The sequence below is a fragment of the Rhinoderma darwinii genome, chromosome 2 (assembly GCF_050947455.1).
Source record: "Rhinoderma darwinii isolate aRhiDar2 chromosome 2, aRhiDar2.hap1, whole genome shotgun sequence".
Classification (NCBI taxonomy): Eukaryota; Metazoa; Chordata; class Amphibia; order Anura; family Rhinodermatidae; genus Rhinoderma; species Rhinoderma darwinii.
Genome location: NC_134688.1, coordinates 374,959,810 through 374,984,152, shown reverse-complemented (window position 1 = coordinate 374,984,152; position 24,343 = coordinate 374,959,810). Strand labels below are relative to the sequence as shown.

The 24,343-nt window shown below is 41.6% G+C and overlaps 1 protein-coding gene across 3 annotated transcripts in view; it reads left to right on the top strand.

Annotated features, from left to right (window-relative positions):
* The window catches only part of ADORA1 (adenosine A1 receptor), a 193,945-nt gene that overhangs the window by 114,710 nt on the left and 54,892 nt on the right, over positions 1-24,343 (top strand). The window contains exon 1 of one of the 3 annotated variants that reach the window (XM_075853894.1): positions 22,898-22,974. The exons of the other annotated variants lie outside the window; for them this stretch is intronic. The gene's annotated coding sequence lies outside the window, so the exon portion shown is untranslated. Of the gene's footprint in view, positions 1-22,897; positions 22,975-24,343 lie in introns of those variants that run through there. 3 annotated transcript variants of the gene reach the window in all.

Genomic DNA, 24,343 nt, shown 5'->3' with positions numbered 1-24,343 from the left:
TTCCGGCGATACCTAATTTTTAGCACTTTTTATGTTTTACAACTTTTTGCACAATAAAATAACTTTTGTAAAGAGAATGGATTTTTTCTGTCGCCAAGTTGTGAGGTCCATAACGGTTTTAAATTTTTCGTCGACGAAGCTGTATGAGGGCTTGTTTTTAGCGAGACGAGTTATAGTTTTTATAGGTACCATTTTTAGGTACATGCGACTTTTTGATCACTTTTTATTTCAATTTTTGGAAGACAAAGTGACCAAAAAATAGCAATTATGTCAGTATTTTTTTGTTTTTTTTTTACGGCGTTCACTGTGCGGAATAAATAACATAATATTTTTATAGTTAAGGTCGTTACGGTAGCAGCGATACCAAATATGTATGGCTTTATTATTTTTTTCAATAATAAATGACTTGATAAGGGAAAAAGGGCGATTGTGTTTTGTGTTATTATTTGAAACTTTTATTGTATTTTTTAAAACTTTTATTGTTACTTTTTTTACACTTTTTTTTACACTTTTCCTTAGTCCCACTAGGGGACTTGAAGGTCTAACTGTTTGATGTTCTAATACATTGCACTACCTATGTAGTGCAATGTATTAGAACTGTCAGTTGTTCACTGACAGCAAGCCGTTCAGGCTCCGCCTCCGGGCGGGGCCTAATCGGCTAACGTAATGGCAGATAGGAAGCTATTGTTAGGCATCCTGTTGCCATAGTAGCAGTCGCCAGCCTTGCCATCGCATGGCAAGGCTGCCGATTGCATACAAACCACTTTGATGCAGCGATTGCATTGAATCGCTGCATTGAAGGGGTTAATGGCAGGAATCGGAGCTAGCTCCGGTTCCTGCCGATAGATCGGGGTGTCCGCTGTAACATACAGCGGACACCCACTGCTTATGACGCCTGAACCGGAAGCTGAGCCGGCGCCATCTTGCCGATGGTACCGGAAGCCTCCTGGGCCCCGCCGAGGGCGGGACATAAGAGGATTCCGTTACAGGCTGATGGGGAGGTAAGTATTAGCCCTCCGATCGCCTTTGCAGCCACCGGCAACCCAGCGATCACGTTGCTGGGGTGCCGGTGGCTATAAACTCCTCACATGCTGCGATCTCTATTGAACGCAGCATGTGAGGGGTTAAACGGTCGGATCGGAGGCTAGCTCCGGTCCTGGCCGATACCTCAGGGTGACAGCTGTAACATACAGCTGTCACCCGGCAGTGATGTCGCTGGCTTAGCTCCTGAGCCAGCTTCATCTCCTTCACGTACTGTTACGTGGAGATGCGCGAAAAGGCCATCTCCCATGACGTAACTGTACATGAAATGGCGCGAAGGGGTTAAACAGATAGTAATACCACACAAAATAGTTACTATTTCACATATCCCATATGTCAACTTTCTGTTGGCTTTGTTTTTTTTAACGTTCTTTTCTTTTTCAAGGACGTTACAACGCTTAGACCTTAAAGAGGCTCTGTCACCACATTATAAGTGCCCTATCTTCTACATAATGTGATCGGCGCTGTAATGTAGATCACAGCAGTGTTTTTTATTTAGAAAAACAATCTATTTTCACCAAGTTATGAGCTATTTTAGATTTATGCTAATGACTTTCTTAATGCCCAACTGGGCGTGTTTTTACTTTTGACCAAGTGGGCGTTGTGGAGAGAAGTATATGACGCTTCTCTCCATTCATTTACTCTGCACATAGTGATTCTGCGTTGTTCACTATGTGCAGCCACATACACACACACTAACGTTACTGAAGTGTCTTGAGAGTCAATATACATCGTGTCCAACCAGGACGCGATGTATGTTCACAATCCCGACATTTCGGTAACGCTTGTGTGGGATTTATAGCACAGCAAGCGTAATCAGTGGAAAACCCCCAAAAGTGACCCCATTTGGGAAAATATACCCCTCAAGGAATTTATCCAGGGTATAGTAAGCATTTTGACCACAAAAGTTTTTTTTCTGACTTTAGTGGAATTAGGCCGTGAAAATGAAAATCTAAGTTTTTTTCTAATAAAATGTAGTTTTAGCTCAGATTTTTCGATTTTCACAATAAATAATGTAGAAAAAGCACCCCAAAATTTGTAAAGCAACCTCCTATGAGCACAGCAATACACTATATGTGGCAACAAACTGCTGTTTGGACCCACGTCAGGGCTTAGAATGGAAGGAGCATCATTTGGCTTTTGGAGCTTAAATTTTGCTGGAATGGTTTGCGTCGCCATGTCACATTTGCAAAGCCCCTGTGGGACCAAATCAGTGGAAACCCCCAAAAGTGATCCCATTCGGGAAATTACACCCCTGATAGAATTTATCTGGGGGTATAGGGAGCATTTTGACCCCACAGGTTTTTTGCAGAATTTAATGGAATTAGGCCATGAAATTGAAAAGCTAATTTCTTTCTGATAAACTTGGACATTTTCAATTTTTACAAGGAATAAAGTAGAAAAAGCATCCCCAACATTTGAAAAGCAATTTCTCCAGATTACGGCAATACCCCAAAAGTGGTCGTAAAGTGCTGTTTGGACAAAAGGGAAGGAGCACCATTTGGAGCTCTAATTTAGCTGGAATGGTTTTTAGGTGCCATGTCACGATTCAAAAGCCCCTGCGGGGCCAAAACAGTAAGGGCCCCCCAAAAGTGACCCCATTTGGGAAACTACACACCTTAAGGAATCTATCTAGTGGTATAGTGAGCATTTATACCCCACAGGTCTTTTGCAGAATTTATTGGAAATGAATATCAAATTTTTTCCACTAAAAAGTTGAATTTATTTCATTTTCACAAAGGATAAAGGAGAAAAAGCTGCCCAATGCTTGTAAAGCAATTTCTCACGGCAATAATCTACATCTGGTTATAAACTGCTATTTGGACACACAGCAAGGCTCTAAAGGGAAGGAGCACAATTTGGTTTTTGCAGTGGAGATTTTACAAAATTAGTTTTCTGACACCATGTTGCAGTGAGCTAAGATTACCTCATTTTGGAAAATACATCCCTGAAGAAATTTATCTAGAGGTATTGTGAGCATTTTGTCCCAGCAGGTGTTTTGCAGAAATTAGTGCACAGTGGATGTTGCAGATTAAAAATTGCCATTTTTCCACTGATGTGCCATTTCAGTGACCAATATGTTGTGCCCAGCTTGTGCCACTGGAGACACACACCCCATAAATTATTAAGCGGGTTCTCCAGAGTACAGTAATACCCCATATATGGTCATAAACTGTTGTTTGGGCACATTGTCAGGCTCAGAAGGACTGCTATTTGGCTTTTGGAGCGTAGATTTTGCTTGGTAGTAGTTTTGTTTGGGGTTTTACTGGTATTTCGGCTTATAATGTGGGGGCATATGTAAGCTGTGCAGAGTACATCAGGGTATATGTAAGCTGGGCGGAGTACATCAGGGTATATGTAAGCTGTGCGGAGTACATCAGGGTATATGTAAGCTGTGCGGAGTACATTAGAGTATATGTAAGCTGTGCGGAGTACATCAGGGCATATGTATTGTTACTGGTATTTCGGCTTATAATGTAGGGGCATATGTAAGCTGCGCAGAGTATATCAGGGTATATGTAAGCTGGGTGGAGTACATCAGGGTATATGTAAGCTGTGCAGAGTACATCAGGGTATATGTAAGCTGTGCGTAGTACATTAGAGTATATGTAAGATGTGCGGAGTACATCAGGGCATATGTAATCTGTGCAGAGTACATCAGGGTGGGGTATATGCAATCTGTGAAGAATACAAAATTAGTAATCGATGGATTGGTGTGGTATGCTTTGAACCAATCCTTTATGCACAGGCCGGGTTTTTTGGTTATTGTACAATATATCTGCGCTCCAGTATTGCCTAATCTTTGACTTCTTCCCTAGCCCTATAAGCAGCACAAGGCCCTAAAGTTTCCTCATCTCTGCTGCATCTATGGGGTCCACCTGTGGGGTTTAGCAAATGATGATGTGGGGTATTTAGTGAAAAACTACAGGACCTAAAAAATTAGTCTGGGCCGTCATTTAGCATCATTGCGTTTTGAGAGTCATAATGTGTTATTTTACTGTTGATGGAGCTTTCCACATCCTCCAAATAAAGAGTAGAAGACTGTTCCCACACAGGCTTTAAATGGTTCTAAAGCCCAGGTTAACCCAGTATGAAGTAACCCAGAAAGAATTGGTCAAAATACATCCTGGCATCAACAAGTGCACCTAAAGATACATAAAAATATTAATAACAATAACGCTAATCACTCAAAAAATAAAATCCACTAAATGTTAAATGAGAACCAAGTGAAGTAAAGTCACAATTTATTTGCATTCCGTTTGAAAAAGAGCTTTTTGCATATCCCCACCTTTCAAGCACGATAAATTCCTCGGAACCGGAAAAAATTGGGATTACAAGTGTGATGGTCTCTAAAATGTCTGTCTAGAGGTTTTAATTTAAGACTTCCCTTAGTTCTTTTTTCTCCTCTTATATCCCGAACATGCTCCTGTATACAAACCTTCAATTTCCTTGAGGTCAAATCAATGTAAATGAGTCCATATGGGTAATAAACAAAACAAATTAGACCCTCAGTGTTGGAATTCATAAAACGTACAATCCTAAAATTTGTATCCTATCAGAGTTACAAATATCCCTATATATTTCATTTATTTTACACACTGAACAGTTAAAACAGAGGAAACATATTTGGCCTACTGAATCAAAAAAGTATTTTTTGTAGAGAATATAATGAGGCTTTATTCAGACAACCGGGTGTCAAATCAGCTGTGAAAAGCTTCAGTTTTTCACGGCGGATTTGCACCCGTGCGGGACCCGTTTTCCCGGATCCCTTATATACTTGAGTCTATTTTGAAATCCGGGAAAACGGTCAAAAATAGGACATGTCCTATTCTTTACCGGGCCGTTCACACGGTCTGTTAAAATAAAATAAAAAGCCCTTGTGAATAGCCACATTAATGCATTACTTTTAAGGCAGCCGTGTGACGGCCGTTAAAAAAAAAACAACTGTCAAACGGCTGACAATCCCTGTCATCTGAATAGGGCCTAACTTTGTACAAGTAAGTCCTTGGTGACAAAAATCACCCAAAATGTATCTATAATATATACCTCAAACTTTTCAATTGGGAATTATAGGAGGAGATAAACATACCTATTTCCATTTGGTTGTCTTGTTTGTGTACTACTTCAGCAATTAATCAGGATTTGTCATTTTTGCTCTTCGATAACCTTTTCTGATGTCTCTGTGGTTATATCCCCTCTCTTCAAGTCTTCAGCCTATTGTTTGAATCTTTCCTCGCTGGAACACAATCTTCTCATCCTTAAACATTGTTCAGTAGGTGTGGCCCAAATCATCTGAGGAGGGTGAGCATGTAATAAAGCATTGGCCGATGTACTTGTACTAAACGCATCGGTCATCACAGTACCATCCAGGCCCACTTCAATCCTAATATCCAGAAAGTCAATTTAAGACCTACTTATCCTAGACGTTAACCTTATATTTAAATCATTATAACTCAGATAACGTATATATTCATTCAGGGAAGACTCGGATTCCTGCCAGATGAGAAAAAGATTATTAATAAATCCGTCCCACAAACAACCTGTTCACTTCCTGGCACAGTGTTCAATTAAAGGATCTCTCTTTCCCACAATCCCGGGAACAGATTAGCATATAAGTGCGCACAATGCGCCCCCATAACTGTACCCTGGAGCTGTAGGAAAAATCTATTCTTGAACACAAAGTAATTGTGATGTAGGGCAAAATCCAAGAGTTGTAAAATAAACTCAATTAGTGCTGGTTCATAATTAAAGCGTGTGCGTATTCTGGGATTTGCTATGGTCAAACCATCTGTCAATATTGCATTGATGACACCGCTTTCGTAAGTGTCACCAATCAAAAATTCCAATTTCCTTTTGAACACACATGTGGGATTAACCGGTAGGAGTCTATAACACTTCTTGTCATTTGACTCTCTAAATGCTTTTTTTTTAAATATAGATCCGATGGTCGTACAACAATATTACCCCTTTGTTGGTGGCTTTAATCAAAACATCTTTCATCGATCTTAACTCTTTAATTGCCTTCCTCTGTTCAGGGGACACAAAATAAAATTCCCCCCTATCCCTAATTTGGACAAATTCTTTTTTGACCAGATTAATGAAAATGTCTACCTGTGAACACTAAGATGTGGGTGGAAAAGACTGTGATCGACTATAATAAAAAAAATACTAGATTTACCGCCTGATTGACTATCATTGGATCCACCTACTTGTAATGCTTTTTGTTCAATCTTGCTCTGCTTGCTGACTAAAGTGCTTTTTTTAAAGAAGTTGTACCAGAATCGAAAATTTTCGCCTATACACATGACACTGTACTCGGCTGTTTGCTTAATTCTCATAGATATTAAATGGTGTGGCAGCCTGCATGCTCGACCGCCGATTCATTCAATGTCCTCCCAGGTAGATTTGGGCAGGCACAGTGAAATAATACAAACTTAGTCTATATATATATTTTTTTAAAGATGATTTTATTAAACCGTTTTTTACTACAAAAATAAAAAAACAAAAACATATCAATAGACATATCTATATCGTACTCCTTAGTGGTCACACCCCACAATAATTCTATAGCATTAAGTAAAAACACAGGAAATTAACCATGTAGTAATCACAAGCCTAGATTTTTCTGATAATACCAACTTCCAGATTGTGAAAGGGTTCATTCTGGAAAATTTACATATTTGGATTGCTTTGGGATGTGATATGCACATATCCTCTGAAAGACTCAAGAAGAAAGTAGAAGAGATGTTGTTGCAATGTATTTTAGCATTAATTATATTACCTTAAAGCCAACAAGTAATTAATATTCAGCGCTGCTCAATGTTGTACTTTATTCGGGCCCTAGGCTTGATTCAGTCTCCCAATGACAATAAAATGTTACGCTGTAATACAGCAAAATTGTCCAGAGATGGCAGCAAAGTAAAATAAATATATTCCATATGTCCATTTTCCACATCGGACCAGTGATGACAGCACGAGTGGAGGATGCCCTTTGTCCTCTATAGAGACAGGAAGACAGCAATTAAAAGGCCCTTCCCCACCACCCCCTACAGTTTTCTTACTGTCCCTACAGAGGACATAGTTAGAGGTCTGCCTAGATAGACTTTTTTTCCGTTCCATACCTTACAGGAAAGAAGATCCTGGATGTCAGTGGTTGGGAGCTTGATTTAGGGTCCTGACTCTAATTCCTTCTCCCTTCCTTGCCAGCACCTCTTTCATGGGGGTTCCCTGGCCTTCCGTCCTGTCAGACGACTGCCAATACACTTTCCTGGTTATTGGTGGTCATGGCATCTCCTCCTTCTCTTTGCAAATGCCTGAGGTGAGTGACGTCCTCACCTTGCGCGTGAGTTATGCTTAGTGTCGGGGAACTTGCTGATGTAAGCAGCAGTTATGTTTTTTCTAATTGCGGCGTCCCTCAACGTACAGAATGAGGGGCTCTGACATATGATGGTAGCGTTCTGGAAGTTGATCGCTAGGCTGTGGTGGTGCCTCTAAGGAGGGAATATTTAAAAACAGCATCTGGTCTGAGGTCGGAAGCTGTTTTTTACTGGTGTGCATTATACTGTAACTGTGACATGGAGATTTGACATGTACTCCGCTCTTGGTCAGCGACTATTACACTTTTGACCGTTTCAACATTAATATCCACCCAGATGGAGAATCTCAAGCGGCTTCCAAGCCTGTAAGTGGGAATTTAGGGATAGACTGCTATTTGATCCGGAAGATGTTAACGTATGGGAAGATGTTCCCAAAATTGATGTGCAAGTAGCCAAAGTCTTTAAAAAACCACACTTCCATTTGTGGATTCCTCCCAGTTAAATGATCTGATGGAACCTAAATTAGATGGATTCCTTAAAAAGTCATGGGAATCATCTTCTCATATTATAAAAACCAATGTAGCCGCTCTATGTGTATAGAGATTAATCAGTTAGAGAATTATTTGAAACAGAAAACATCCAGAGAATAAATAATTGACTGTCTTCCTCTTCTTAAAATGGCCACTTGATTCTTAGCTGACGCTTTAGCTGAAACAGTTAGGTCTGCAAGTAGGAACGTCCCACAAAAAGAAGTCCTCCTACAACTATATCGACAGAAAAAGAAATAAATTATAGCTTTTGTCAAGGCAGGGAGGAAAAAATAAAAAATTGGCTTAGCCTCCATGGGGTTAAAAGGAACCCTTTCTTTCTTCAGGTGATATCAGAAGGCTACAAAATAGAGTTTACTCATCCTCCTCCAAGGAATTTTCACATCACAACGGAACAATCTCCTTTTCTTTAACAGAGATTACAAGAAGGTGTCAAAATTTATTGCAGATTGGAGCGATCATTCAAATACCTCTCATCAGAAATAATTTGGAAATGTGCACAATTAATCTCAAAGATGCACATTATCATATTCCGATAGACTTTCGGGTACCAATGATATTTAAGATTCTTAGTTTGGAAATTTTCAGGTTCTCCATTTTCAATTTGTTTGCCCCCTATTTAGCATTTCCCCAGTTCCTTGAGTATTTACAACAGTGGTGATATAAAAGGTATTGAGAGAGAAAAGTATAAAGTTTCTAGATTACTTTTTGCTTTTAGCAGATTCTACAAGAATTATTGAGTTTCCTCTAACAGAGGTAAAATCTATTTTTTTTATGTCTCGGCTGGATTCTTAATTCTAGTCCCAGGAACCCAAAAGATTTTGGGAATCCTTTAAAAGTCCTTCTCAGCCCAACAATACTCGCTCCCTCTAAACGACTAAAAAATATTCTACAAAGTTCTCTCTGTTTTGTTCGCTCACTCTTTTCAAGCACGATACTCTAAATTGGTGGCTTTGTCCATCAAATCTTTAGAATAGAACCCAGTGGTCATTATCCCCCTTCATGAAAGTGACTACAGACGCAAGATGTTCAGGGTGGGGAGCTCTGATAACGCAGATCCCTCTGCAAGGGACTTGGTCAGACCATGTATAGATAAATAACAAGAATTATCAAGAATTAAGAGATGAATGGGAAACTTTACCCACATCATCAAGGGGGCACCAGGCATCAGATGGGCAAAATCATCAATCCTTTTTCTCTTAGCAAACCATCTCAAACGGTCATGGAACATAACTGTGGACTTCTTAAGTCGACAGAAGATGGACCTAGGGGAATGATTATGCGCTATCCCAGAAATGGGACATGTGTTAGCATGTGTTTCCTCCCTTTCCTCTGATTCCACTGGTTTTAATGTAGGTTCCTGGAGGGTCAAATAACAGTGAGTCTCATAATTTCTATGTGACCAAACACAGGTAGATTAGATTTGTCAAGGCAACAGCTAAAGAAAACAATTCCACCTTGGGACTTAAATTTAGTTCTAAAAAGTCTGAGCTCTTCCCCATTGGAACCTCTTCACTCAACTAGCCTTAGAGACAGATTTCCTATTTACGGCAACTTCGGCCAGAAGAGTATGTAAAATTCAAGCTCTGTCCTGTAAATAACCATATTTAAGGGTGTTGGATGATAAAATTGTCTGGAAATTAAATCCTCTCACTCTCTTCCAAAGGTAGTGTCCCATTTTCATAGACATCAATAAATAATTCTGTTCACCTTCTTCCAGAATCTAAGGAATGGACACGAGAGTTTATTTCATACTCTGGATGTCAAACAGACTGTTCTTTTTTCAGAATACTGAGCCCTGGAGAATTGATAACAACTTGTCCAATGAATTCAATGGAAAGCACAAGGGAAAAAAAGTCTTCAAAAAATAGAATTGCCCTGATGGATTACAAATGTCAATAGATAGATTGATCCTGCTTCAGTTGTGGCTTCAGTTGTGGAAAATAGGGATTATTCCTATTGTTATTCGGTTTCCATGACTCCATCAGTACAGCACTCTCTTTTTTTCATAGGTTATGCTTGTGATGTAACGCTGTATTACCTATTCTTTAACAAAGAAATTGCATCTATATTCGGTGTACTTATTAACGAACTTTGAAGCGGTTGGTGGGGAGGGGCCTTTTAACCTCTTTGGCATTCTGTCCCTACAGAGGTCAAGGGGCATTTTCCAATTGTGCTGTCATGATGGACTCGTGGGAACCGAATTATCGGTAGGAATAAATACTATTTTCCTATGCTGAGACACAAATAACTGCCTATACAGTGAAACCCATTTAAAAGAACCACTCAAAAATCTGGTCATCTCAATAAAGTAGTCTTCTGGGAAGACTACATAGTATAATTATTATAATAGTATTTATAAGTACAAACAAATTATAGAATAAATTAGTAGAAACTTAATTCCCTAAACACCAGGCCAATTTGAGTTTTCCATTTTAGATTTTTCCTTCCAAAAGCCATAAGATATCTATTTCATCGTCGACACAGCCATATGCATTTTTTTGCGGGACAAGTTGTAGTTTTTAATGGCACCATTTATTGTACCGCATAATGTACCAGAAATGTGAAAAAAAATATTTGTGGGGTGAAATGGGCAAAAAACAGCAATTACACCATTTGCTAAAAAAAAAAAAAATGTTTTGTGTCGCCATATTCTGAGAGCCATAACTTTTTATTTTTCCATCAATTTAGATGTGTGAGGGCTTAAATTTTGCGGAGCGAGCTGTAGATTTCACCAATATAATTTTGGGGTACATGCCACTTATTGATCACTTTTTATTCCTTTTTTTTTGGAGAGCTAAGGTGACCAAAAAACAGCAATTTGCATGTTTTATATATTTTTTTTTCACCAAGCAGGTTAAATAACACTATATTGTGATAGATCGGACTTTTACGGATGCGGCGATACCACTTATGTTAACTTTTTTTTTTTTTTAACATTGTTGTAATGATGGGGGTAGGGAAACGGACAACTGAGCTCTAATCTACCCGCCACTCTGTCCCTGCCTACTTGCAACGACCCGCCCTAGGCGACGGGGTACAACTGGGCGGCGGTCCCTACGCTCAGTAAGTGCACGAGACAAACAGACAAGGGTACACAAAGCTAAGGGAAATGGGGCAGCTGCCCACGGCAACACCGTGAGCAACAAGAGTGGTGAACGAGCCGAGTCAAACCAGGAGTGCACGAGGTACCAAACGCAGAACAGGAGAGTAGTCAGTAAGCCAGGGTCAGTATGGAGCAGGATCAAATAGTAGTAGCTGTAGCTGGGCCAGGAAACCACACGAGAAGAATCACAAGCAAAGGAGGAACAGGAAAGGCAGGTATAAATAGACAGAGGGCGGGAGCTAGCTCCGTCTGGCCAGGCTGCGATAGGCTCTCCCACTCCTAAGCCTGCCATCCTGAGTGGTGGAAGATGGAGGCAGTCTCAGAGACATAGACTCAGGTGCAGACTGATTACCTATGGGCGTATACACAGAAGTTGTGCCTGGCAGATCCTTTACAGTACCCCCCCCTTTTATGAGGGGCCACCGGACCCTTTCTAAGTGGACCTGGTTTATTGGGGAAACGAAGGTGGAACTTCCTGACCAATACCCCAGCGTGAACATCCCGGGCGGGTACCCAAGTCCTCTCCTCAGGCCCGTATCCTCTCCAATGGACCAGGTACTGGAGGGAGCCTTGGACCATCTTGCTGTCCACAATCTTGGCCACCTCGAATTCCACCCCCTCAGGGGTGAGAACGGGAACAGGAGGTTTCCTCGAGGGAGCCAAGTATGGGGAGCAGCGGTTTAAGGAGGGAGGCATGAAACACGTCGTGTATTCGAAAAGATGGGGGCAACTCCAGTCGGAAAGAGACAGGATTGAGGACTTCAATTACCTTATACGGCCCAATAAACCGGGGAGCAAACTTCTTGGACGGGACCTTAAGGCGCAAGTTCCTAGACGATAACCACACCAGATCCCCGACCATAAACAAGGGGTTAGCAGAACGTCTTCTATCAGCCTGAGTTTTTTGTACGCTCTGGGACGCCTCTAGGTTCTTCTGAACCTGGGCCCAGACTGTGCACAGTTCCCAATGAACGACCTCTACCTCGGGATTGTTGGAACTACCAAGTGAAATGGAGGAGAACCGTGGATTAAACCCAAAATTACAGAAAAAGGGGGAGACCCCTGACGAGTTACTGGCCCGGTTATTAAGGGAAAATTCGGCGAGGGGAATGAATGAGACCCAATCATATTGACAGTCAGAGATAAAACACCTTAAATATTGTTCTAGAGATTGATTAGTCCTCTCAGTTTGGCCATTAGTTTCAGGATGGAAGGCAGAGGAGAAGGACAGATCAATCTCCAACTTTTTACAGAAGGCTCTCCAAAACAATGAAACAAATTGTACCCCTCTGTCCGAAACAATATTGACAGGGACCCCATGGAGACGCAGGATGTGTTTGACAAACAAGGTAGCTAACGTCTTGGCATTGGGTAGTTTCTTGAGGGGCACAAAGTGGCACATCTTACTGAAGCGGTCTACTACAACCCACATCACCGACTTGCCTTGAGATGGAGGCAAATCGGTGATAAAATCCATGGAGATATGGGTCCAAGGTCTCTGGGGAATGGGCAAAGAACGTAGTAAGCCCGCTGGTCGGGACCTGGGAGTCTTGGACCTAGCACAAACCTCACAAGCGGCGACGTAGGCCTTAACGTCTTTAGGCAACCCAGGCCACCAATAGTTTCTGGCAATGAGGTGTTTGGTACCCAGGACGCCTGGATGACCAGATAGTGCGGAGTCATGATTTTCCCTAAGTACCCTTAGCCGGAATTGCAGGGGAACAAACAGCTTGTCCTCAGGAAGGTTCCCGGGAGCTGAACATTGATCAGCTGTAATTTCAGAAACTAAATCAGAATCAATAGAAGAAATGATTATACCAGGAGGCAAAATACAAGCAGGATCTTCCTCCGACGGAGGGCTGGCCATGAAGCTACGCGACAGTGCATCGGCCTTAATATTTTTAGACCCAGCCCTATAGGTAACCAAAAAGTTGAATCTGGTACAAAATAGCGCCCATCGAGCTTGTCTCGGGTTTAGCCTCCGGGCAGATTCTAGGAAAACCAGATTCTTGTGGTCAGTAAGGACCGTTACCTGGTGCCTAGCCCCCTCCAGGAAGTGGCGCCACTCTTCAAATGCCCATTTAATGGCTAAGAGTTTGCAGTTGCCAATATCATAGTTACTCTCAGTGGGCGAAAACTTCCTGGAGAAGTAGGCACAGGGACAGAGATGGGTGAGGGACCTGGTACCCTGGGACAAGACAGCCCCCACTCCCACCTCGGATGCGTCAACTTCCACGATAAATGGCTCCATTTGGTTGGGCTGAACCAGCATCGGGGCCGAGATAAAGCACTTCTTAAGGACCTCAAAAGCCTGGACAGCCTCAGGAGGCTAGTGGAGGAGATCAGCACCTTTGCGAGTGAGGTCCGTAAGAGGCTTAGCGATGACCGAGAAGTTAGCAATAAATCTCCTGTAATAATTAGCGAACCCCAAGAAACACTGTAACGCCTTCAGGGAGGCAGGTTGGACCCATTCCGCCACAGCCTGGACCTTGGCGGGGTCAATGCGGAATTCATGAGGAGTGAGGATTTGACCCAAAAATGGTATCTCCTGTACCCCAAACACACATTTTTCGGTTTTTGCAAACAGTTTGTTTTCCCGAAGGACCTGGAGCACCTTCCTGACATGCTCAAAGTGGGAGGACAAGTCCTTGGAAAACACCAGTATGTCATCAAGGTACACTACAAGAAATACCCCCAGGTAATCTCTTAAAATCTCATTTATGAAATTCTGGAAGACCACAGGAGCATTACACAACCCAAAGGGCATGACGAGGTATTTGAAATGACCTTCGGGCGTGTTAAACGCAGTTTTCCACTCATCCCCCTCTTTGATGCGGATAAGGTTATACGCCCCCCGTAGATCAAACTTAGGGAACCATTGGGCCCTTACAGTGACCTTATTCAGGTTACGGTAGTCAATGCATGGCCTAAGACCACCATCCTTCTTCCCTACGAAGAAGAAGCCAGCACCTACCGGAGAAGTAGAGGGACGAATGTAACCCTTGGCCAGGCATTCCTGGATATACTCTCTCATGGCTTCACGTTCGGGACAAGAGAGATTAAATATCCTACCCTTAGGGAGCTTAGCTCCTGGTACCAATTCGATAGCGCAATCGTATTCTCTATGAGGAGGTAACACTTCGGAGGCCTCCTTAGAGAAAACATCAGCGAAGTCCTGAACAAACTCATGTAGCGTGTTCACCTCCTCAGGGGGAGAAATAGAATTAACACAAAAACATGACATCAAGCATTCATTACCCCATTTGGTAAGCTCCCCAGTATTCCAGTCAAACGTGGGATTATGCAACTGCAACCAGGGAAGGCCTAAAACCAAATCGGACGATAATCCCTGCAGCAACAGTACAGAGCACTGCTCCAAATGCATGGAGCCAACAAGGAGTTCAAAAACAGGGGTATGCTGTGTAAAATAACCATTAGCAAGAGGAGTGGAGTCGATACCCACTACCGGGACAGGTTTAGGCAAATCAATCAAAGGCATAGCTAGAGACATAGCAAATTCCACAGACATGATATTAGCAGAAGACCCTGAATCCATGAAGGCACTGCTGGTAGCAGACCTACCACCAAAAGAGACCTGAAAGGGAAGCAAGATTTTATTACGTTTCATATTTAAGGGAAATACCTGTGCGCCCAAGTGACCTCCCCGATGATCACTTAGGCGCGGAAGTTTTCCGGCTGCTTATTCTTACGCCTAGGACAGGTGTTCACTTGATGCTTGTCATCCCCACAATAGAAGCAGAGACCATTCTTCCTGCGGAACTCTCTACGTTGTCGGGGGGACACGGAGGCCCCAAGTTGCATAGGTACCTCCGAGTCTTCCGTGGAAGAGCGAAGCAACGGGACCTCGGGAGGCATCATGGGGGTGTCAGAGGGGAAAACACAAAAACGTTCAAGTTGTCGTTCCCTGAGACGTCGGTCAAGTCGTACCGCTAAAGCCATAACCTGATCTAGGGAGTCAGAAGAGGGATAGCTAACTAGCAGGTCTTTCAGGGCGTTCGACAGACCCAACCTAAACTGGCACCTTAAGGCAGGGTCATTCCACCGAGAAGCTACGCACCACTTCCTAAAGTCAGAACAATACTCCTCAACAGGTCTCTTACCCTGACGTAAGGTCACCAGCTGACTCTCGGCAAAGGCAGTCCTGTCAGTCTCGTCTTCCTGTCTCTCCTATGTCCCCGGTGCCTGCACCTGACTTTACCTTCAGGGACTTTTTGCAGATATGGCAACAGACCTGATCTTCTATTCTGCTGGCGGTGGACCGCATGAAGAGAAAGGAAGACGAGAGCCTCCCCAGTTTCTTCCAGGTACGAATGTCTGGCTGTCTTCCAGGAATATCCGGCTGAGGGTGCCGTCTTGCAAACTTGCTCCCAGTTCCTCGGACCCTTCGGGATTCTGCTACAGATTAACCCTGTGTCTTACAAGCTTCGGCTGCCTCCTACCCGCAAGATCCCTAACTCCATACATGTCTCCCTGCGGAAGCCCGTGGTCCTGAACCGCTACTCCTGGACTCCTAGTTCCGCAGTGGCTCCTGGCAGCTCATCAGGGACTTTCGAATTAAGGGAGATCCTGGCCACCAAGAAAGTGGGAGGAAGGACGTTTTATTTGGTCCAGAAGAGAGGTCTTAGGAGCCAGAGGAGAACATCTATGCTACTGTCCTCGTGAATAAGTTTCTCTCCTGCTCTGGCCCCAAGAAGAGGGGACTTAAGAGCAGGGATAATGTAATGTCTATGGCCGCGGCGCGTCGTTCTGACTTATCCTCGGACGGCCGCGGCCATGGAAATGTGAGTTCGCGGCGGCATCTTCCTCCTGAGAGATGCTGGCACTCACTTCTGGGTCCTGTGACTGTCTCTCGCAGGGCGCGCGCCCGCGCATGCTCAGCCTTAAAGGGCCAGTGCGCTCAGAATTGCAGGAAATCTGCATGCTGGACTATAAAAAGGGCTCTGCCCTTTTGTTCATTGCCTGAGCGTTGTTGTATACCTAAAGTTTGTCTTGCAAATGGTCTCCTAGTGTTTTCCAGTTCCCAGTGTTACCCGTTCCTGCTTCCTATACCCTGTATCCCGTGTTACCGTGCCTCTGTGTCATCTTGAGTTGCAGTCGTGTTGTGTCCTCCACTGCATCTATTGTTTTGCACCCCGCCGGGTGTATGTCTACTGTCGGAGCCTCATCTTCAGCCTGAATCACCGCTACTGTCTACATTGCCTCAGGTACCCTTACTGGACTATAGACATTGTATTGTACCTGTCTGGCCAGCTGCTATCCTGATACGCGGTACCGCCCAGTGGGTCCACACTCCGCACCGTGACAGGATATATGTGTTTTTACATTTTTGGACTTAAAAATGTATACTTTTATAAATATTTGAGTGTCATAGACTCTATTTTGCTGTAGATTATTGTTCTCCATTGAATTAAATGACATCATTTGTTATTCTTGCATAACATTAGACCTCCCACTAAATACTGGTTACATAATGGGATTATTCCCATCATGGTAGAGGGAATTTATGGTTGATCTCTGCTTTAGGTTTAACTGAAGCCGCCAGTTCCACGGGACTGACGGATTCAGGTCATAACGAACGATACAGCTGCTCTGTATACAGAATACAGAGCAGTATCTCAAAAAGTAAAACTAATTTTGAATAAAAACTATTTTGAAAGTTGCACTAATCACACTGACTAACCTTTTTATAAAAAAAATAAAAAAAAAAATTGCCCTTCGAAGGTTTAAATAGCCTTAAGTACCATGGATGAAAATAGGATGTCCAAATTAGCAACGTAACCTGGGAGATGCAGAAGAGTCTGCTCACAATGCCGGATGAAGTATTTACCTCCAGGCTTCCATTTTTAGATTTCACATTCACAAATTCAATTGCTCAAAAGAATGAAAAAAAAAACACTAGTGATTGTTTTATGTCAATACACTTTAGACGCAGGAGATAAAAGTTCAATGATAATATAAAGTAGATGTTTTAGACACAACTTTAGCTCATAATTACAGGAAGCACGTCTTGTAACTAAGCAGATAAGAATGGTTTAATTCAAGTTTTAAATATCCTAGTAACCAACGACAGCAACTGCAGTGCTGATGCTTTCTGTAACCTCACTTCAGCACGCAGTTTAGTCACACATAAGCCCATGGCAATTAGAAGCGTTAACTAAATGTACTGTTCTAATGAGCAGAAATTGATGTGAATGAGGTTTTGGGTATCAATAATTACAGGATGGATAATTATCTTGGATAATTTTTACAAATTGATTTTAATGACCATTTTGTCTGGACATTCTTGATGTTAATGTTCTTTGTTACACTGACAGATTATTCTAAAAGGTCACATTATTTATATCATATATGCATCATATTTAATCAGGTAAAACTTCAATATTTAGCTCTCCTTTTTAGATATGTTAGGTAATTATTCACATACCATTTACAATTCCCTTATATATTTTAACATTAGCAGAGTGCTGCTGCTATAGATCTGAAGACAGAGCAGGGAATCTATTGGGAAATCAAATTCCTTAAAGGGGTTGCCCAAAATTAGATAAGCAAAGCTTCTTTCGTCTAGAAAAAACGCCACACATGACCATGGGTTTCGTATTGCAGCTCAGCTCCATTGAAGTGAATAGGGTTGAGCTGCAATACCACACTTAACCTGTTGACAGGTGTGGCACTGTTTCTGGAAGAAAACAGACATTTTTTTCTCATTTTTTATTTTACCGAGCCCTATCAATGGCTTATCACAATTTTTTTTCTACAGTTATGCTTCATAGCCACACTGAACACCTATAAAAAAGTGCTCTGAAGGTATATAAAAACATAGTTTTATTGAATCACATGTCAAAATGTACACTGTCATAAAATGTAAGAAAAGTTTTGGAGTCCCCACAGAAAACAATTGCTTGGTGGCCACACCGTAGATTGCTATACCTATCAGTCTTTAGTCTTTCAATGGACTATAAAGACAACCATAGGGTATTCTTTACAGGAGCATAACAAGACACAGTTAAAGTCGTTCAAAAACAAATGCGTTCAGGACATGAAAAACATGATTATTTTATTCTACACTTTCTTTCCCTGTGTCTGTTCCCAGAAACCTGAATTGAGATGTGTTGCAGTACCCTGCACAGCAGGTGGCCAGGGTGCCGCTGTGCAAAGAAAAACTGTAAAGTGGCCACACAGCACTAAGCCAGCACATGGGGCTCCTTCATTCTTAGTATCAGTGGGGGTCCTGGCAGTCGGGTGCCGATTGATCACTTTCTGTTTTGGGAATATCCCTTTAAACCTCTTTACTTGGTCTCCTTGTGATCTATCCTCAATTGAACATCAACTCTGGCTGCTATGCCAGTTACTCTGGTAGTTATGCCCATGTATTACATAGAGTTATACTATACTATATCCAGAGTTATCACTTATATTTGGTAATAGGTAAGCTCACTGACATGAAATGCAAAACTTCAAGAGCACTAATGACACTGTTGGGCACTTGTGAGTATAATTTTGGAGAATACTCAATGACAGTTATATATTTTTACATATTTCTTAATGTAATGTGGAATTGTCAGTCACATCACATATATTACATGTTTTTCATCAGGAAAAATAAGAATTGCCTGAAACACTTCAAGCGCAACTTAAATTTCTCAGTGATCTAAGAACACTAGCTAGAAATGCTCCCTGCCAAACGAAACACAATTTGCAGCTTAAAAGGCCATTTTATGTTGAAAAAAAGAAAATGTGTTGGCCTGAAATAGTGAGGGGGAGAATCCCGAACTCTAAAAAAGGGACTGTGATGCTCATTTTGTATATTTGTACATATGCCAAAACTTGGTCTGTTTGTTTATTTATACACTGTGCCTCTAATAGTTGTATATCTTTATGTTGTTTTCGTCTCTCGGTTGCTGTCCATAGGAGTGGTGGCTTGTCCGGCCTGTTGTACTTTAGTTATGTTGTTATTGCAATTGTACTGTAACATTACTTTTGATTTTCAGGTGTGGCAGATGATGGGTGGTTAGTATAAATTGTCTTGGCGCCGGGATGTTTGGCCTAGACACCATCTTATTGTATTGCCGTGCCATAACGCTGCCGTGACGGTAGCAGTGACAACGCCATGCCCTGATGTTCGGCGGTGTTCCCGACAACCAGTGTTCAGTATACGGGTGGGAGAAGAGGAACCTGGATTAAGAAAGTAGGAAGGAGAACTGCTGCGAGAGAAGTTGGAGAGTGAGCTGTGTGACAAGAGCTGTGGAGCTGCTGTGCAAGTGACAAGCACAAGTGGCTGGTCCTGAGTCTGTGGGTCCTGGAGCCAGTAGTGTGTTACTGACAGGAGTCTCCTTGTAAGCGTACAAGTGTCCTATGACGGGCAGTGAAAAGATTCGTGAAAACAGCAGTGTCGTATGTGGTAACGGCGCCAGGCACGGAGGAAGAACTAATTCTCTGAGGTATTATTCAATGGTACTCTTTAATAGAGCGACAATGCGTTTTCTGGACCAAACAGGTCCCTTCGTCATTACGAAACACTGTTTGCACATTTGACACATTTCAAAGATGTGGACGTTAATAGCTATATTGATTTCTCTAGTACCCACTTTAAACCATGGCTCACTAATATACCCAACAACCAATTGCCGTTACCGCATATGACACTGCTGTTTTTCACTTATCTTTTCATTATACGTTTTGTCCCCGGTAAGAAGGATTTATCCACCGAGGGACCACAGTGGGTGGCAGCCGGCAAAGACATCGCTTATTCCACATAATGTCTCGGAGGAGCGCCGCTGATCCCTCACCTTTTCCTCAATTGTGCGTGTATGATGGACAAGACCTTCCCCACGTGTACCAGCATGCAAGAAATCGGTTGCAACCTATAAGGCCTGGAAATGCTGGACCACCCAGGGAGGAGTGCCCTTTTTGCTCTGTCCATGACAAGGGAAAGCCAGCCAACTAACAACCGCCAGCCTGTACCATCATATGTGAGAGACTGCCTCTCATATTGAGAAATTATTTGTGTTTTAATGTGGCCGGTCAAGTAAAGTTCAGTTGCTAAAATCTTATGGTATCTGTTAAATTTTTTTCCTGTGCACCACCCTATGCCCCGATTGTTACAGGCCTGCAAGATGAAGATACATGCATTAAAAGTCAAGGTAAAGATGGCTACATCTGTATGTGTGAAACAGGCCTAATGCATGTTTGGTTCAAACACCAGAGATGCAGTTGGGAGTAATCAATATGGACCTTGACTGTGGCCCTCTGAAACTAATAGTAAGAATTGTGCCCCTTTCAAAGCTGACATCATGTTTCTATACGGCCTTGTTTACCAGCTCCCATTTTCATTAAATGGGCGTTCCAAACATGTAAGGCTCTGTGTACTTCACGTTTTTGGCCTACGTATATGCCGGAAAAAGCTCCCGAAGTATAAGTTAAACGTAGGCTGTGATGGATGCCTAAACAGTGGCATTCATCACCATAGAGTTTAATGGTATACATTAAACGTATATGTCATGAAGTCTTATGACTCTGTTCATGACGTATAGGTTAAGCAGATACCATTACTATGAGTGATGGATGCCACCGTCAGGCGTCCGTTTATATATACATCGCCAATTGACTATAATGGTATCCATTTAACATATATGTCATGAAAACTAAAAAGTATACCTGTGACATACGTCATACAGTAGTATACGTCATAGTTAGACTCCCTTGTTTAAAAAACGAATACCGCACAGTATACTTTTTTCTATTCTTGGTATGGAAAAGTGTCGTCTACTACACTATTCCATCCTCCAAAATAAAGGTATGATGGAGGCCAAAAGAACACTCTGTCGGCCTAATCAATCCCTATGGACAAGTTGAGCGTTTGCGTTGGGAGGATTCCTGACGTATACACTAAAAGTAGGGCCAAAATGTAGTATGCACATAGCCTAAGACGGATTTCATCAGTGACAATCCTCCAGATAAGCTCTACTAAACACTTGTCCACAGTAATTGATGCACTGGATCATTTAATTCAGTCTAGGTGGGTAAATAAAATATAATTCTGGTTGGGCTTCCATAAACGTACATTTTCTCAATCCATCATATATAAATATATATGAACGATGTTCCCCATGGAAAATCGTGTGTCTGAGGATGCCATGTGGTACACTGAGGCCTGATTTACACGAGCGTGTGCGTTTTGCGCGCGCAAAAAATGCTGCGTTTTGCGCACGCAAAAGGAATTTGACAGCTCCGTGTGTCATCCGTGTATGATGCGCGGCTGCGTGATTTTCGCGCAGCTGCCATCATAGAGATGAGGCTAGTGGACGCCCGTCACTGTCCAAGGTGCTGAAAGAGCTAACTGATCGGCAGTAACTCTTTCAGCACCCTCGACAGTGAGTTCCGAGCACAATATACACCAACCTGTGAATCAAAAAAAGACGTTCATACTTACCATGAACTTCCTGCTTCCTCCAGTCCGGTCTCCCGGCCGTTGCCTTGGTGACGCGTCCCTCTCTTGTCATCCGGCCCCACCTCCCAGGATGACGCGGCAGTCCATGAGACCGCTGCAGCCTGTGATTGGCTGCAGGCTGTGCTTGGCCTGTGATTGGCTGCAGCTGTCACTTGGACTGAATTGTCATCCCGGGAGGTCGGACTGGAGGAAGAAGCCGGGAGTTATCGGTAAGTCAGAACCTCTTGTTTTTTTTACACGTATATGTATATTGTGATCGGAAGTCACTGTCCATGGTGCTGAACCAGTTTAACTCTTTCAGCACCGTGGACAGTGACTGTCTCCTGCCGTCGCGTACCCGAACATTTTTTGCCGGGTTCGGTCAAAACGAGTTCGGCCGAACCCGGTGAAGTTCGGTGCGCTCATCTCTAATTTGACACTCCGTTTGGATGTTTGTAAACAGAAAAGCACGTGGTGCTTTTCTGTTTACATTCATCCTTTTGACAGCTCTTGCGCGAATCACGCAGTTAGCACGGAAGTGCTTCCGTGCGGCATGTGTGGTTTTCACGCACCCATTGACTTCAATGGGTGCGTGATGCGCGAAAAACGCACGATTATAGAACATGTCATGAGTTTTACGCAACGCACTCGCGCTGCGCAAAATTCACGCATCGTCTACACTGCCCCATAGACTAATATAGGTGCGTACGACACGCGTGAAAAGCACGCGCGTATATTACGCTCGTGTAAATGAGGCCTGATACAGTATTGGCCCATAGCAAACAATTTGCGTGTGTGCATGAGGCCGAACTTTCAGCTAATCACAGAACAGTGAGGTTTCCTAAAAACTGCCATTAGAGCAAAAACAGAAAATGAGCTCCAAAAACATTCAGTACGCAAAATTTCTGGATACTATTAAAACAGTTTGTAGTGAAGGTGGGCACATTTGAGGTTACAATAAAAGCTATCATGATCTTTATACGTTGTACGTGCTGACATTCCTCACTGACACTTGGCTATTTTCTTGCGATTTTACTTCTATAGCCTCTTTAAAACATTGAAATCCACCTAACTATAGCTAAACAGATAAACTAGTATTATACATAATATACATATATATATATATATATATATGTGCCACATACATGTTAAGAAATACATTCATACGTGATTACGAATGCAAATTAATATTGCAAAAATGTAGTTATTACATCAGTTTAGTCTACATTACTATGAAAAAAAAGTTATATATCAAATATTCATAATGTACATATCTCATGTTGTGAGACCACAATACAACCTGCATTAATGCTGGAAATTAGCAGGCGTCTGATTCCTTTAGCAATGAAGTGTCTTAGTCACAATGGATGCTACATTGTTTGAATGAATCGTGAGCATATAAAAGAGCCCGGAAGGAATTCCCAGTTCACAAACTGGCCAGAGGATTATCTGTGTATCTGTGAAGGAGGTTTCACAAACCATAAAAGTGACAAGTATCTGGTATTCCTATTAACTGTAAGTACTACAATCTGTCAATACAGTTTATGCAATCATCTTTTGTTATTATGGGAAATGCATTGTATAGATTCATAAATTAGATGCATAAAGATACAAATAGTAAATTATTATTTTTTGGGCATCACGTATGGAACAAAGCAATGAAGTAGAAAAGTAAACCTCACATTGATATTGTTAAATGCATACAGTAAATGCGTGCTAAGCACTGGTACCATGAAGGATGACAGAAAAAATAAAATTTTCCTATCTGTTATAATATATCTGAAAAGTTTGTTAAATCTTTAAAGTGATGAGTCTTCAGTGAATGTTATTAAAGTTGATCAACATTGTAGTTGATAATTGGATATGAACATTTCTGTGCAGGTATCTCCTTTTACATTTAGATAGATAGATAGATAGATAGATAGATAGATAGATAGATAGATAGATAGATAGATAGATAGATAGATAGATAGATAGATAGATAGATAGATAGATAGATAGATAGATAGATAGATATTTCTTAATATATCTTAACTTATATGCGGTACACTGTTTGTATCATTTGTTATCTAATTTATAGATAGTTAATAGTACAATATATTAAACAAGCATAATAAATCACTAGTGTATATGTTTAACACATTTTTTGAATATAGCTTTACTCTTTTTCATTTTCTTTGTCTTATCAAATCTAAGAATTATAGTGTAAGAATTATTTGTATTTAATATAGTCAATTGTGGTTACACCAATGTGCAATGAACCTTGTAAATTATATTTTATATAAAGAAATAATAATTAAACTGATGTATAGAAAATATGATATGTATTTATTACTATGCATAATATATTTTATAATATATAGTATGTATGTGATGCCTATTAAATGTCAACCTATTTCTACAGAATCAAGATAAATAAATATAATTTTAAATTGAAATTGATACAACTTTCTGCAGATACATAAAACCCCTTGCTAGTTCATAGTCACTAAACAAGAAAATATAGTATTGTATGAAAGATTTTGTAGTGTCCCCATAAAATTGTCAGCCAGTCTCCCCAAACTAGAGCCACATACAAGGTCCCCTTTACAGTGACTATAACAAAGCCCCACTAATAGTGTCAGCCAAAGTGGCCCTATAAAAGGTATATTCACACATGGCAGATTTGTTGCGGAAATTTCTACAACTGAAATTGAGTTCCATACATCTGAATATGATTGTTTCTGCAGCAGGTCTATGGTTTCATGCAAGTGTAATTTAGTTGAATAGGACAATCGCATACATTTCTGTAACAAATCTGCTGCGTGTGAATATACCCTAACAGTGCCATCTAGTCACAGTGCTCCCATAACATTCCATCCACAGCCACAATCCCACTCTTGAA